Source organism: Etheostoma cragini, chromosome 8 (assembly GCF_013103735.1).
Source record: "Etheostoma cragini isolate CJK2018 chromosome 8, CSU_Ecrag_1.0, whole genome shotgun sequence".
In the NCBI taxonomy this organism is placed as follows: Eukaryota; Metazoa; Chordata; class Actinopteri; order Perciformes; family Percidae; genus Etheostoma; species Etheostoma cragini.
In genome coordinates, this window is record NC_048414.1 from 21227959 (window position 1) to 21243822 (window position 15864).

The 15864-nt window shown below is 40.9% G+C and overlaps 1 long non-coding RNA gene across 1 annotated transcript in view; it reads right to left on the reverse strand.

Moving 5' to 3' along the window:
- The window catches only part of LOC117948523, a 112526-nt gene that overhangs the window by 42002 nt on the left and 54660 nt on the right, over positions 1 to 15864 (reverse strand). The window contains exon 2 of the long non-coding RNA XR_004657472.1: positions 12015 to 12021. This is a non-coding gene — a long non-coding RNA (uncharacterized LOC117948523). The remainder of the gene's footprint in view (positions 1 to 12014; positions 12022 to 15864) is intronic.

Below are 15864 nucleotides of genomic sequence, written 5' to 3' on the forward strand. Positions count from 1 at the left end.
CCCCCCCCCCCCCCCCCCCCCCCTCTGTTCCCACTGTGGAACTGTCATAGCCCTCCCACCAATCAGGAGTGCTGTATTAATGAACAATGGGGAAAGTGTGTCCCAGTCACATGCTACACGACAATGTCTTCAGATTTTGATATGATGAGAGATAATGGGTCTGAATCCTAGCTGGCACTGTTTATTAGAGACATTGGCGAAAAAAAGAACGTCATGGAGTGACCAGGGCTGTGTCATAGCACTTCCTAACGTATGCCAGCAGACAGACATTTCTGAGGGGGAGACATGGGGAGACCCATCCATCTTTCCATATCGTTGAAAACATTGTTCAGGGAAGCGGAAAAAATATGCTTAATAATCTGATTCAAGCAAGGCAAAACCTCCATTCCTAAATATTTAAACTGTTTAATATGGGGATGTTAGCAGAAATGGTTGAGTTGCAGGCATAATTAATTGAATGAAGCAGTGCGGATTTTGGCCAGTTCATTTTAAAACCTGATAAGGTTCCATACTCCTCGCATAAGGATAGAAGGTGGGTAAGAGACTGAGAGTGATTTTCTGAAACAAACCATAACATCATCTGCAAATAGTGAGAGGTGATGTTGTGTGTAGGAAATGCATATCGGTGACACCATAATCACTTGGCGAATGGCTTGAGCCAGAGGCTCTAGGGAGAGGACAAATACTGCAGGACTCAAGGGGCAACCTTGGTGTGAAGATCTAGAAACTGGACATAAGGAGGACGAGGAGCACCCAGATAAGACTTGTAAAAATGTTCTGTCCCTCAATGACGAGTGGAAATTTCCCCCCCAGCTCGTGTGATCGTGTGCCTGGTTGTGTAAAGAAGCACGTTGAAAATCAGCATGAGACTGGTAGTAGTATTATTCTTTGGGCTATCACTGTAAATTCAGTGGGCTCTCATAATCTCAATCTGACCATCTGCTAGATTCAGGAGCAATTTAGGCAGAGAGTGACAGAGCTGCTGGATAGCATTAGAGCCTTCTAAGCCCCTCTTTCAGCCTAACAATGCGGATGTTGCATCTCCGGTTTCTGTCCTCCGTGTCTGCTAGCTTCACCTCCATCTCCCAAAAAGAGTGGCTGTGGCTGTCCAGACTATTTGAGTTACTTTCCACGGTAGTTTTTAGGTTGTTCACGTCCAATTTGAGAGAGCCCAGGCTTGCATTCAGAGATGCTAGTTGAGCATGGATAGCAGTTAGCTTCTTATCATTGACAATCTCCACCTGTTGAATGTGAAAAAAGTGTGGCTCAAGGTAGCTTTTCTGTTTCTCCAGTACAGCCTCTGCAATAGCGTCAGTACTGCTGTCGCTGTTGTGCTCTGCCTTTGCTTGCTATTCCCACCTTAAGTAACTATATCAAGCATATAGTTGTGGAATACCGGAGTATGACCAGATAAAACAACTATTTGGCAAATTTGGGCTAGGAGATTAGCCTCAAGTTGCCATCTCTGTCCAGCTGACATGTGACTCCAGCTAGTGCTTTCTCATTTTCACTTTTCTAATCTAATTTCTAATGTTTGTCCACAATCACCATTTTTAAAATGTGGCTAACCATGCTAACCCTTTAAAGTACAACTAGTTTTACGGGAAAATAATGTAATCCTGGTTTTAACATCTAAGACATCACGTTTTGAAAATATAGTCATAGTTGGGCCCCCTTACCTGTCATTAACATTGATCTCATTTAATGGCTTGTATTAGGCTTTGAGCTCATTTGATTATCTGTTGGTAACGGCCATTATCACTGTAACGGATCATGACAAACACATCTTGTTAGAAATCAGCTGTGCAGTTTGGTTACATCTATCATAATTATTGGTGAGAATCACAGGATACCTTATAATACATGATACATGGCTCACAATACTGAGAATACCATGATACAGCTATTCTGGGATAATACATTGCTAAACAATCGTATAGTGTAAAGATACATCATGTTACCAGTCTATGAATACTTAATGCTCGTAAAAAACCTAAATGCTTGTTGTATGTTTGCTGCTCCTGCAGAAACTTACTCAACTCTAGTTTACTGTTTAAATTAGGGGCGGCAGTAGCTCAGTCCGTAGGGAGTTGGGTTGGGTTCAACTCCTGGGCACTGCCAAGGTGCTCTTGAGCACGGCACCAAACGCCCAACTGCTCAGGGAGCCTTTCCATGGGCAGCCCCCCCACTCTGACATCTCTCCAACTCTCCATTAGTGCATGTTTAGGTACTGAGAGTGTGTGTCTACTTCAGAACTGTGTGTAATGTGTGTAATAATAAACTACATTATTATTATAAAAATTAGCATCTATTTGTCTAGATTGCATTTAAATTACATTAGTTATACACAAGCACTTCTCTTCTTTCACAGCAACTGCCTCGCTGATCTTACCATTTTTAAAACGCTGTTAGCTACTCTTAGCCATTAGCTATGATTTTTCAATGGCTAACTCCTCTCTCTCTCTCCTACTTTCTCTTGCTGTGTGTGTCAAATGTTTAGCTATTCCTCTGGTCCCTTTAGTAATAATGATAGATGCTCTGCTCTGAAGGCGAGGTTTAGTGAGTTAGAGGCATCATGGAATCAAATTTGTATGCTTCTGTAGCTAGCCAGCGTCCCGTAGATGGTCCAGACCAACATACTGTAGCTTTTGCTAGCATTCCCCCGGCAGGCCCCGAGCAGCCGGGCGAGTGGGTGACTGTCCGAGGGAAGCGTAGAGTTAGATCTAAACCTGGGAGTGCACACAACTGCAGTCTCTCTAAACCGGAGCAATGTCGCCTCTCTAACAGTTTCTCCCCACTCAGTAAAACACCTGTTGAGAAGCCAATTCTAGTTGTTGGGAGCTCTATACTGCGATGTGTGAGGCTGGCGACTCCAGCGGCTGTGGTTGTGTGCATTCCTGGGGCCAGAGCGGATGATGTAGAATCCCATCTAAAGCTGCTGGCTAAAAAGAAACACAAATACAGTAAGATCATACTTCACGTAGGTGGTAATGACAGCCGTGTTATGAGTGGTTGGAGAATGGCGAACACAAAATAGAGAGGTGGGAACGTAGGGTAGTTGTGATGGTTTAATAAACCCCAAAAAATGCACAAAACAAAAAGAGTCCTGGAAACCAGCAGAGACCTGACACACAGAAACACTACAATGATCTGACATAGGACAAGGGGACCACAAAGACTAAATCTATTGGGTAACGAGGAAACAAGAGGCAGGTGACACAAGGGCAGGGAAACAGGTGAAAAACATCAGGCAATCACAAGGGCGGGAAAACACAGGAAGGTAACTACAAAAACAGAAAACCTCCAAGACAGGTTTTCTGTTTTTGTTTTTCAAACAGAACAGACACTCACGGGACACATTTGCTAATTAGCTCTAAAAAAAAAGTACAGTTGAGGCTGATGGGAATTTTAAATGGTATAGAACATTTTCTGTTGTGACCACACAGGATTCTCACACCTTCACGTAATGTGGTGTTAACAGTTTATTCATTTCACGGAATACTTTGAGATCAGGCTGAAATACACACACCTCTGAGGTGCAGGATATTACACGCAGAGCATAATAAATCTGTTCGCTAATTAAAATCATTGTGATGTAGAAATCTATGAGATGCACCTCACCTCACCTCCCTGAAAGTGAAATAATCTGTTTTTGTCAGGTCTGGTACGAGGTTGGAACTGGAAGTGTGTTCAGTGACGGTCTGGGGCAGGTCTCTGTGTCCTTTGGTCTAAGAAATTGGCAAAAGATTGTGTTTTAGTTGGAGAAAAGTAGGGTAGAGTATGGGTAGATGACAAAGAAAAAAAATCTTGTTGCCTGGTATGTAGAAGAGTGGGAAAACAAGGATGTTTGGCAGATTTTTTAAAGACGGGGTAGAGGAAGAAGATGAGGGTCTTTTAATCAATTTTGTAGTGGGGTCTCCCCCTGGGATTTCAATTGATGGATGGAGCTCATTTCTTCTCTAGAGGAGATTAATGAGGAGAGGTCAAACTGTGTGAGGCCTTTACACTCACACATACTGTATGCACAGATATACAGCCAGAGCCTCCGCCCCAGCCTATACATCCTTCTGCGTGGTGATACTGTTGGCGGTTGTAAGTCAGTAGAAAGAAAGTAGTTCCTAAATGAAAGTCCTCATAGGTCTCATAGGTGGATCTCTCTTGCCGATAACTCCAACACTCGGCAACTCACACCAAAACAAGGTTTAGTGATTGAGTATAGGTCCTAGGAGAATAAATAGAATTATGTGATCCCACAATTCAGCTTCTACTCTCAAGCTAAACAAAAACAGTGGTCCGTATTTTAGTGAATAGGCGAGTGAATCCTACTTCTGAATGATCCACGGCTGTGCAGTGAAGTGGACAGATAGCTGCGATAATGCCAAGGGAGCAGAAACAAGAGCAGTTTTTACTGATTTATTGAGGAGTGTCAGTGTGTTGTGTTACTGCAGAGCAGAGTGACATGGACACTTAATGTTCACGTTAACTACCTTTTCCATTAGCCTTGTGACAGACAAGAATGACACCTGCTACCATGGTAACTGTACACGACAAAGATGGTAAGACCTCAAAACGCTCACAAAAATTCGACAGTTATGTCTTTAAAGAAAAACGTTTTTGTTGACAAAATAACTACTAAAATCAATAAAAATCAAATACATTTTTGACCAAAACTAAAACATAATTTTAACTAAATCAAAATCAGGGGCTAAAATTAACACAGCAGCACACCTGGTCAATTACTGCAGGATGTGGGCAATATATTCGTTTCTGTGTTTTGGAAACTTGCAAACATTGGCAGATGCCGTTTCACTCAATTCCAGTCTTAAAGGTTTGAAGGAAGGGGCTGAAAGGAAGGAAGGGGCTGATGACACACATGGAAGCATACTGGTGTTGGGACTAAGAGATAGAGACTTAAACCTGAGCTTAAACAGAGATCTCAGTCATGTGGCTTTCCAAGACAAAAGAATTGCTGCCTACAAGCATCTGTAGAGCCTGAACGCCGTCTGAAACAAATGAGACCATGCAGCCAACATGTGTTGTTCTAAAACAAAGGGATCAGACCTGTTGGAACTGTTGCAGCCTAAATGTAACACCTCCATGGCAAAAGAGGGTTCAAAATGTCCGATATTCTAAAAACAACAGACTCTGTACTTCACACTTTCAACAAGGCTGAGTGTTTCCATTGGCAGGAGAAGCCTGAATACCCATGGGGTCGTTGATCAGGTGACCTGGGGAAAAAATACCCTGAGCAACAAAAAAACTTTGTCTTCGTTCTTGTGCGAAAAAGCTCCATTTCACTGAAAAGTAGATTTATTTTGGTTTCTGCAAACACTACCGGGTCCTGTGAAGCACACGCCCCATGTTTTCAAATCTGCAGAAGAGAACACAGTTTCTAATGCTGCAACACTGTTGTGACATTAATGTGAGCTGATTAATAAGCGCTACCGGTGCGCTTTTGGTTATTCATCTGATTTGGGACTGCCGTGTCCTATTATTTGACATGACGAGACCTCCACCTCGTCTCCACAATGTCTCAGACTCTGCCCATATATTGATAAAACATCTTTGATAATTTTCCAATAATTGAATCTGTACCCTTACCATTTCCCAACACTGACCTAATCCATACACAACAAAATGTCCAGAAGTCCAGAGTATGATTGGCACCGACTTTCTACTCATTATTTTTGGGTAAAATCTCCTCTAAGCAGAGATTGCAAGGGTTTTTACTTCTGTCTCTGCTTGTATGTTCCATGCGTTATATGCTGGCGAATGTCTCAAACAGTTCACAGTTGTTGGGAGAGAGTTTACAAAAACACCCCCTGATGTTTATTTAATCTTTTCTAACTTCTGAATTAAAAGAGCCGGCCAGGTTCTCCTCCTTTTTCTCATACAGAGCACCTGATTAGCATAAAAAGACGTTTTAATTAAAAAACAGACAGATGAAAAAACTTACTTAAACTTCCCATCTATGTCTCAACATATCTCTCTCTCTCTCTCTCTCTCTAACGTCCTCTAGTTTATAGCGTCAACAGCTCCCTTTTATTTCTGATGTCCTCATCCTGCATTGCCTATAGGTCAAGGTTTATGAAAGGTGGAACATCTGTTGTGTCATCAACAATGCACGTTCTCTAGTCAACTGCATATTTTCATCACCCTTTCAAACAGAAACACTCTCCCTTGACGGAGGAGAATGTAATGAAAACACGCTTCTCTTAGTGACCTTGAGGATGAAAGAGTTGTTTTGTGGGGATAAAATTCAATTCAGTATTTAGTTAGACGCGGTATAATTTAAGGCAATTTCTTGGCGTGGATAGCACAAACTGCCTCCGCAAGGAGACATGAAGATCAGTGACATAAATGTGTTTTTTTTTCCCGTATGATGTTCTGCTTTATTAGTATATTTAACAGACATGAAACATGTTGACCTTCAACACACTTTCTAAATCTGAATATGATACTTTTTATCATCATCAGGACAGGGCTAGCTGACCAATAGGAGGTTCACATTTCTCCACAGAGTTGTCAAGATGCTGTCATTTGGGACCACTTTGGTTCACTGAAACATACTGTAGTGAAGTATAATAATTAATGTACGCTTTTGTTTCCCTCTTTAGAATTCCAGCAAGAGAGGAAGCCATAAAACACAAGGTGAATAACAATGTGAAGTAATACCTAGGCATAATAATGAATTTAAATATTTTATTATTTTTATATTTAAATACCAAGTTTTATCTGTATAGCGCTTCAATGGAGTTAATTAAAACATTAAAAAGTAAAAGCAAAAAATATACTAAACTATACAGTATATAACAATCGTATTCCAGCCATTGTTTGGTCTGTAATACTATTTAACAGGGCTTAATGATTTAATCCATTTTATATCAACATTCATTTTAAGATTAGGAAGTTTTAGAAGAATTGATTTAATCTGCAATGAAGTAATGTTTGTCCCAGTGGGTTTCTTCTTTTCTCTAATGTTTTCTGTTTGTAAATAGTTATATAATGACATCGCAGAAATTAACAAATACAAAGTGTAATATCCTTCCGGGTTGCTCACTACGCGTGTGTGTGTGTGTGTGTGTGTGTGTGTGTGTGTTTACAGGTAACTCTCCCTAGGCTCCCTCACTGCCCTTGTGACCCCCCTCATCTCAGCAGCAATCATACTTTTCCTCCCTCTCCCTGTCCTGAGGTATGAATGTGTTTTAAATTGTTGTCAAATTATCAAAATATAATTTGTTGTTACTTTAAAATTGAACGTTGTCTCTGGCTAAATTGCATACGCACCTGTGTGTCGTTAAATGCATCAATAACATTGCAAGTAAAATCATTCTCTGGCTAAACTTCCCAGGGTGGGGTTGTCAGTGGTTTTGGGTCAGATTCCACCTAGACCACAACCTCCTCTGATCTGTAACACTCTCATGCTGCCACACTAAGGTAAACATGCTCTAAGTGATGTCACGGTTGTTTTAGGCTACATTTGTTGTCAGATACAGCAAACATCTCCTTATTATCCGCACGCGGCCTGTCCCCAGAACACAAAAACACAGTCTCTGTAGACAGCCCAGGGTCCACCAACAGCAACTAACAAACTGTGCCCACCTGCACCCCGAAGCATACACACATATGTCTTTTCCACCAAGGCAGTTCTGGTGCTGGTTCGGAGTCAATTTCAAATATCAAACCGGTTCTTTGCTTTTCCACACAAATAAACCTGGCTCTGGGTTCCAACTCAGCACCAACTTAGCGCTGGTCTAGAGATAAGAACCGGTTACGTCAGGTGCTGGGGTCGGGGTTATCATGACATTTGAAAACAAAAACTTCTGGCCGCCATTTTTAAAACACTGGTCAGCTGTTAACCATAGACAGCTGTTAATGTTAGCTGCGAACATGGATGGGAAACCCAAACAACGGTGGTCTATGGAAGAAACCAATTGTCTGCTGGCTCTCAGGGCTGTTTGCTGGCTCTCAGGCCGTCGAAGATTGAGCTGGGCCCCTTGTGCAAGGCGCCGAACCACCAAAACTGCTTGTAAGTTTATGGCTGAGATTGTGCGTATTTCCGGCCCATGAGCGTGTGTGTGTGTTAAAAAAAAGTAAAAAATGGAAAGGAATTTTGCCGTGGATTATGAAAGTAAATCTTCTCCTCTGAAAAGAAAATATCAAAGTTTATAGAAATTTTGACTTTTTTGATTGGGTGGAACTTAACAAGCCTTCATTTCTGCGGATTCTATTCTTGTCAAAACAGCCTAGGATAATATAGCGTATTAATTTGATATTTTTTTAAACTGTTCAGTCCTGATACTTAGCAATTTTGTGGTCAGTGTATAGCAGGTAAAAGAATCGTTGCCTGCCGTACAGAAACAAAACCTCTGTCACTCTCATTCTCTCTCACGCACACAAACAAATAAACACACACACACACACACACACACACAGTTGTCTGTTACCGCAGGTGTTAGGGTTTCGACAGAATTATACTATCAATTCCAGGATTCCATCGATTGAGTGTGTATGTGCATGTGTGTCACACAGTGATAGAGAGAGATATTACAGTAACCCATCGTCTCCTTCCTTCATTGTTTCTCTTTCTTTTCATCCATCTCTATCCCTCTCTCTCTCTCTTCCGGGCTACTGCAGTTGATTTTTTTTAATGGAAAATTCAAACAGATCACCCCCACCTCTCTTTTCCGCCTTTCTTTCTGTCTCATTTCCCAACCTGCCTCCTTTTCTTCTGTCCACTCTCTGTATCCTTCTTTCTGCCCCCCTCACTCCCATCTGCCAAAATATCACAAAGCGTTTTTCTCCTCTCTGTTTTGCTGTCGGTGTTACTGATCAATACAATGGAAAGGCCAGAGAGGGAGGGGGAGAGACGGGGTGACAGGGATGAAGCGAGACGGAAAGCAGTAATAGAGAGGAGGTGAAAGAGCAAAAGGAAAGTATTTCCTCAGTATTTCTACCTTCATTCCTCTCTCCATTTCTTCCCCATTTCCCCCCATGTCTTCTACCTCCCACTTTCCCTCCCAGCCTCACAGGCCATATGCCCTTACCAACAACCAACAAACCGTATGTCAGTCGTGTCATCAACCAGCTCAAAGTCCAGGAAAAAATAATGGAAGGTTCAGGGGCTTTGACTGCAGTTCACATTTTGCTGCTTCCAACATTACAGCCCGAGCATAAAGCTGACAGGAACATGATTGTGTTGAAAAATGTTTTTTTTTTTTTTTAAATGCAGTACCATAACGCTGGCTCTCAATTCACTTTTTCTTATCACAAAAGGCAAACACAATGAAAACATTCTCACTCCCATCGTGTAAATTACTGCCGCTCGGTCAGGTGCCTTTATCGTTGTTATTGACGCTTAAAAGGTCCCATGACATGGTGCTCTTTGGAGGCCTTTTTATAGACCTTAGTGGTCCCCTAACAACATTATATGATGTCTATTTTTTCTCCGAAATACAGCCACTAGAGCCAATCCCACAATGAGCTTTCCTTAGTATGTGCCATTTCTGAGTCTGTAGCTTTTGATGAGGAGGGGGGGGGGGGCAAGGTGGAGGCCATGACCTCATAAGGCTCAAGATTCCAGATCGGCCCATAATTTTCATGAAGACGAAGCAGGATACCCAGGGCTAGGTTTACACCTATCACCATTTCTAGCCACTGGGGGACCATAGGCATGCTGGGGGAACGCATATTAATGTTAAAAAACCTCATAAAGTGACATTTTCATGCCATGGGACCTTTAAAGTCTCCTTTGGCCTGATATCTAAACACGCTTTGTCGGAACTAATGGTGTAACATTTGATGCAGTTAGGATAAGGAAAAGGTTGTGGGTGGGCTTATGTTTTCATGACACGCAGGACAAGAATGGGACAGTTGGGTCTCCTGGGTGAAAGTCCTGTGTCGTTGACCCCTCCACCACCCCCAACTTTATACTTCCTACTACTCCCTACTGTCACTCTTAATGCTAGGTCATCTTCAGGCGCAGTGTAGCTGCTGCTCCCCCCAGTATGTTCTACCCGCATGCTGAAGGGTGCTTTTTGTGTCATATTTGACGCTGACAGCCACTGCCCAAGCATCTGTATTTTACGAGTCGGCAGTGAGAACGGTTGGAGACTATGTGGTATTAAATGGCTGTGAGCTATAGATGTTCCACTTCTAAACATGCAGAACGTAACTTAATCTCGGATTTTAGGGTTAGGCTTAGGAAAGGGTTTTAAAGTCAACACTGAAATGTAGTTGAACAAAAACTCTTTATTTGCATTGCATTCCACCTTTTTATCACTTCTCTGGCTCTCTCTCTCTGCGCGCACACACACAGAGTCCGAAGCCCGGCAGATTAATGAGTCCCTCTCTGTAATCGGTCTGGTTCTGGTGGTTGATTAATGCTGCTTTTTGCTGATTGGCTCTCATAATGGGACAGATTGGTAGCGCACTGCCATGTGTCCCTTAGGCAATTGTCTGATCACTCCCCATTTTAATTGTGACTTTTTAATGATAAAATTATGAATCAGCAACGTTCTCTGTCAGGTAAATATAGAAGTACAATGTCTTCCTCTGATGTAGACGTAGCCTTCACTGTATGTCAGTAGTAGGCTAAAAAGTGGAGTTGCATCTTAAGTGGTTGGGGCAGTAGCGGGCTTAGTGGGCAGGCGTCTGGGCCAGGCAGCATTTTCTCATGATACATGGGGGGCGGCATGGTTTTGTACTAGCCTGACCCACATTAAGATGGTCTGAGATCTCATCGTCGGCTGTTGAAGGTAGTGAGGGAAATTGGTGGAAACTGTCAGCTTTTGTGAGTTTAGAACCCAAATGCAGGAAACCGAGGAGATTGCAGCAGGATGAATAACAATAATTTCATACAAACTTAAAAAGTAAATTAAGCCGGGATATTCAAGTTATCCTGGATGAATTTAGCTTTGACTCGGTTGCACGAAACCAGATTGAATTAAGCCCAGCCAAGTAACCATGGAGATTTTTCCTTTGCGGCTAGCCTGGTCCAGAGCAGGCTAACAGCCAGGCTGAGATTAATCCTGGAGTCTCATGTGTCAAATCAGCTGCCGTCTGATCCGAAATAAACGTGTTTAACAGTTATTCCGTTGTCTTCTGCATGCATCGCGAGTTTGATTTAAACCCTACTACAGTTGTTTAGATGGTTAGAAATGGTGGCAGTGGCACCCAGATGCAGAGTGGGACTTGTCCCGGTGGGACGGTAAGGTTTCGAGGCTGCCTGGCGTGCGGCCATTGCCCAGTGGCTGCTGCCTGGTGGTCTCAGCTTCAGGTTTATACAGCACGCGCTCCGAGGATTAAGTGTGACGATATTAATGTAGCGATATTCCCAGATGGTAATAATGGCAGACTAGTCAGAGACCAATACATTCATGATGTCATTTTTTTGTTGCTTGTCCTTCTCTAATCAAGGACAGTTTGTGTTACTCCTTAATATGTAGGCCTAATGTTTTTTTTATTGTAGCTTACATTGGTTTCATAATCTTCTCAATTAGTCTCACATCCCTGGACCAATAACGTGCTACATATGTAGTGTAGTTTACATTCATCACACCGGCAACACCACAAAGCTTCTTAATCTTTGTATTTTAGTCTTTATTCTATTTTTGTGCAACATGCCCCTGGACTGGTGAGAATCTCTAAGATAAACATAAACAATCTTTCACACAAGAAAGCAGCTGGTGAGTGAGTCCAATTCAAACAAAGAGACTAACTAACAAGTAAGTAGCAGGTGAGTACTCCAGAGACACAAGAAACACGGGAGCCATTAACACGAAGGCTACCTGACAATCAAAAACACTAAACTGATCTCACAACGGACAAGGAGAACACCAGGACTAAATACAGAGGGTAACGAGATAACAAGAGGCAGGTGACACAAGGGCTGGGAAACAGGTGGAAGACATCAGGTAATCACAGGAGTGGAAAAACACAGGTAGTAAAACTAAAGACAAGACAGCACAGAAATCCAGACTATCAAAATAAAACAGGAAACCACATACAGACACAAGAGACCTAAAGACAGAAACCATAACGAGACAAGACAAAGGCGCAACCAAGTACTAAAACATATACAAGACCAAAAAATAAAAAATATCTTTCATAGTTCAGTTCACCTCTGGGTGGAACGGGTTGCTATGGAAGCAAATAAACGACATACATCATTGGAACTGTCTTTGTAAATGTCCTTGTCCTTGTAAATTATGGAGTGTGGTTTAGACCTACTTTATCTGTGAATTTTCTTGAGATAACTCTTGTTAGGAATTGATACTATAAAAAAATAGAATGGAATTGAAAATACTATGATACAAAACACTAACATCAGATAAAATTACAGAATCTGCATTATTTTATGTGTCAGGTCTGCCTTTAGACACTAGACAATAATTATTGTATTGATCATAGATTGTGTTTTCCAAACCAATCTAACTTTACTTGTAAGCACATTAAAAACAACCGAGTTGACCAAAGTGCTGGTTAATACCTACATATAAAGCATTACAGTAATCCAGGCGAATTGTAATAAAAGCCTGTATAACTCTCTTAAATTCAGTGAAAGATAAAAATGGCTTCAGTTTGGTAAGCAGCCTGAGTTGAAAGAAACCAGATTTTACAACGGAATTGATCTATGTGTCTACTGTAGTGTAAACTCACTATCCATTTTAACACCAAGGTCAGTTACCATGGACTTAACATAGGTTGTTAGGGTACCCAGGTACAGTAGTGAGGCGCTAAGACCACTACTGGGTCTAAATATCATGACTTCAGTTTTACTTACATTAAAATGTAAAAAAGTTAAAGTCATGCAGGCTTTGATGTCATAAAAACAATTAAGCATTCTTTTTAGGGAATCATCACTCTTACTTTTTAGAGTAAATTTGATCTGTAAGTCGTCTGTATAGAAAAGGAAGCTGATATGATGCTTCTTTAAGATGGAACCAAGGGGAAGCAAATACATGGAGAAGAGAATCAGCCCCAAAATAGAACCCTGAGGAACACCACACGTCAGTGGAGCTGTGAGTGAAGTAGATCCACCAAAACTAACTTCAAACACTCTAACTGATAGAAGTGCCTTTAACCCCCACACTGTTCTCAAGACGAGAAACAACAACACTGTGGTCAACAGTGTCCAATGCTGCTGTGAGGTCTAAAAGCATAAGTATGGCAGAATCTCCAGAATTTGTTGAGATTAAAAGATCATTAAAAACTTTTATAATTGCCGACTCTATGCTATAAAATGCTTTAAAGCTAGACTGATACATCTCAAGAATATCATGCAGATCTAAAAAAAGATTGAAGCTGCACAAGAACTGCCTTCTCTAAAATCTTGGACAGAAAAGGAAGTTTAGAGATTGGATGATAATTTGCAAGAACTAAAGTGTCCAGATTTGGCTTTTTGATGAAGGCCTCTTTAAAACAAAGTGGCACTCAACCTGAAGTAAGACTACTTATAATAATTGGTTGGATGTTTGGTCCAATTGTGTGCCACACTTCTTTAAAAAGACTAGGTGGTACAATATCAATAGTACAAATTGAGGGTTTTAAATGTGTAACAATATCAGTAAGGGCCGAGAGGGATATAGGCTCAAACTAACTGAAAACTGCTGCACAGCCATTTGATATGGAAAGGTAATAGGCTGGAAGTGAGATGCTAGCTCTAATGGTGGTACATTTTTTCCACAAAGAAGTGGATACATTTTTCACAGGCCACAAAAGACTCTTCCTGGTTTGTGGGTTAGGGGTATGTAGGACAGAGTTAACTGTGCTAAACAAATGTGAGGTTTATGGCAGTTTTTTTCAACATCAAAGAGATATTTAGCCTTTAAAGCTTTAACAGTTCTCTGGTAATTACGCCAGCTATCCTTTAGGATTTTGTAATATACCTGCAGTTTATGTTTTTTCCACTGGCGCTCCTGTACTTTTGCCTAGGAGCATGAGTTAAGTCATTTATCCAGGGTTAAGACTTGGGTTTGGAACGGCTGGGTCTGAGTGGTGCAATCATGTTGAGAACATTGTTAAGTAGAAGAAAAAGAAGACAACAACTCATCTGTACCTAGACAAGCAGAGGACCCATATAGTCTCCATTACATCATTGAACGTTTCGGAGAATTGGGCCACAGTGGCAGGTTTAGTCACCCGGCAGAGACGAGGCGGAACACATTGCATAACAGTATTAGTGCTGGGAAGATAAAACCTCAAATAAAACTGGTGCGTGATCAGAAAATACAGCTTTGTGTGTTTCAAAATACAAAAAGATTTCCTTCAAAATAAAGATCTTATTCGCCAGCGATCTAGCATTGACCCGGACAGGGACTAGGGCTCTGACTGGACAGATGAAAATGTTTCTCTTGAAGCCTCTCTACATTTATGTTTTGTGGGTTTAGTAAATGCATGCATTTTGTTTCTTTTTCTGCAGAAATTCAATACAAAAAGACAGAGACAGAATTGTCCTGGTACTTCTCTTCCTATCCCTCATGAAGGCATTTTTCTTACTTTCTGTCTTCATCTATATTGTTCAATAGGTCCTCTTTTACTGTGTGTATTACCATATGATCATGTGGTTGAAAGAATCTGCTGAGAATAGCTGTGTGTGTTTCCTAGATGGGAATCAGCTGTGATTGATCGATTTGCATAACTTCAATCAGCTGTTTTTCAAGGCAAAATGCGTGTATACAATGCAGGGGATATATTTGTGTTTCAATTTACAACATGAACAGCTGTTCACTTTGACTTTAGCTTATAAGATTGGTTTAGAACATGATGTGATCTGTTCTGAGATACAGTGTGAAAGCATTTGTAAATATGTCAGTAAAAATCTAATGTTTCACAACAATAAATGTGTTAGTTGTGTTAGTTGTGTAGCCTACACAGACAGATGTTGTGCTAACTGTGTTAAGAGTTTAGGAAAGTTGTTAAAAGTATTGAAAAAATTGTCATAGCAATCTTAAAAAATAACATTTTTTTAACAGACAATCAATGCCTATAAAATATAACTATAGAACTACATATATATATTACTTCTGGTGTGGGGAATTCACACACATCTAAAAGTGCAATCTTATGGTCCATCTTTTCACATCCAATATCCAACTAAATAAAAATATTTAGCAAACTAAACTTCTGTATGAATTAAAACAGGGAAAACAGGTAATGGCAATAAAATAATATAGAAATAACAAATAATAAAGTAAATATGGCCTTGCAGTATAATGATAATTCTCAAACCACACACACAGGCCTGTTTGAACGTCAACAGTGATGTTACCTGAAAACAGATTTTTTAGTAAGTTTGCTTTATATGTAATTTTACATGAATATAATCAATACTAACAGGCTTATCTGCTAACGTTATCTCAGCACAATCCAGCAAGTAGACGGTACCATAGGTACAAACAGATGATTTAACGTCACTGCTCATTCTACACACGGTTTGGCAACAAAACTAAACGCTGAGGGAAGATTACTATGTTTTTATTGTTGGTTTTGGGCGGTATGCAACCCCTCTAACCTGGAAAGTGTTTAAAACTGTAACGTTAACACAGCGTGTCAAAGGAATACATTCAGCGTCTCCTGCAGGAGGGCGTCAGAGTCACTGCAGCGTTCACTAACATTAGCTTCTTGTCTCATTTTGGCGTCTGATAAACAGTAAATTCATCAAAGTCAGTGTGCCCAACAGTCAGTCAGTGTGAGAATGGCTTTCTTGTTCCAGTTGTCCAGCCTTGGAGGGGAGAGAGAGCTGAGATCAGTAGAGCAGACTACTCTGCAGAGCTTTTCTGACATTTCACCATAGACCGTATATATATTGATGGACAGAGCATCCGGTTCGGAAAAGTGCAACCACTGCGGAAGTAACTTAAA